Genomic DNA, 1360 nt, shown 5'->3' with positions numbered 1-1360 from the left:
CTGTTTTTGGGCATCTAAAGAAAACTTCAAAATCACCGAGCATCAGCTTTCGGAAATATTGCAAATTCGTAATAACGTCGTGGTGATGTCTGAAACCACAGTTCGGCACGTCAAGTGTTCAATCTGCAATTTATTGCTACCCGCACTAATCCTGGTTCATTGGACCTCTGCATGTCCTGAAACGTTTGTATCCGTTGGCAACGAGCTATGCATGTATCAGCCCAAGGGTTTGTACAAATATTGTGAAGCACACGAAATGTGTCAACTTATCGGCAGGACAATGGGTTACCGATTGTTCGTGGTCGGTAAAAATTCGCAGAAGCTCGCGGCCTATTTTGACAACAATTCAGGAACGTTTACGGGATTGCACACTCTACTTCAAGACGTGGGACGAACAACCGTTGGGTGGCAAGTATCGGACCCGGGGAATGCGGCGCCTACGGTCGAAAGTGATCGACTGATCTGGGAGTTTGTCAAACCAAATGTTGGAAGTGAGATGATCCTAGAAATGACTGCGTATGGGCTTAGTGAAGTCAATCAACTTCACACCGTACGACGCGTTGTTTGTGAATTGTCCACAATCCCACTACCAAATGAAACTAGCAACGAAAGCTTTCGAAAAACCGTACTTGCAAAAGGTTTTTTCTTCGCAACCAGTCAAAGCATTGGATGTTTCAAAATTCACCCTGAAACTACAGTTGCAGAATACGGAGAAACGAGACTAATTTTGGAGATGACACAACTGTCACTACACAGTTCCCATCGGTTACTTGGGTGTAATTTTGTTATATCTGCTGACTTATCAGAGGATACGATTTTGTTTAGGCTTCTAAGACACCCGCTAAAAAACCAAGCTATTCGAATTCAATCCGGTCACAACTGGAAAACATTTACGATGATGCAATGAACTCTGCTGATCTCATTTCTTTCTGATTTTACGCAAAACGAAGTTCTCCAATCAATAACTGAAAGCTTGTGGTTGAAGCCAACTGAATCGATAATTAGATAAGAAAAAACTTGGTAAAGTGTAGTAAGTTAGACGGCGTACACAAGAGGTAGCAACGGTCCAAGGGTCCATAAAGAGAGAAGTTAAACACTGGAAGTTGGAAGAAAACGTTTCGAACAGGCCTAATTAATGACAGGAAAAACGGTTGGTAGGCATATAGCATGTATCCTGATATCCAGTGTCACATTTCACGTCACTGGGGCAGCCATTGTACAAATTAAGACGGAACTGCAGAAATTAGCATGCTGCATGGAACAACCCTGATTTCGACGAATGGATGACGTCTGCAATTCCTTTTCTGACCGATTTTGAGTCTAACCAATGTGAACGCCTGGCCACAATGGTCAAAGATGG

The sequence above is a fragment of the Opisthorchis viverrini genome (genome assembly GCF_000715545.1).
Source record: "Opisthorchis viverrini unplaced genomic scaffold opera_v5_305, whole genome shotgun sequence".
In the NCBI taxonomy this organism is placed as follows: Eukaryota; Metazoa; Platyhelminthes; class Trematoda; order Opisthorchiida; family Opisthorchiidae; genus Opisthorchis; species Opisthorchis viverrini.
Note: the sequence above shows the minus strand (reverse complement) of the source record.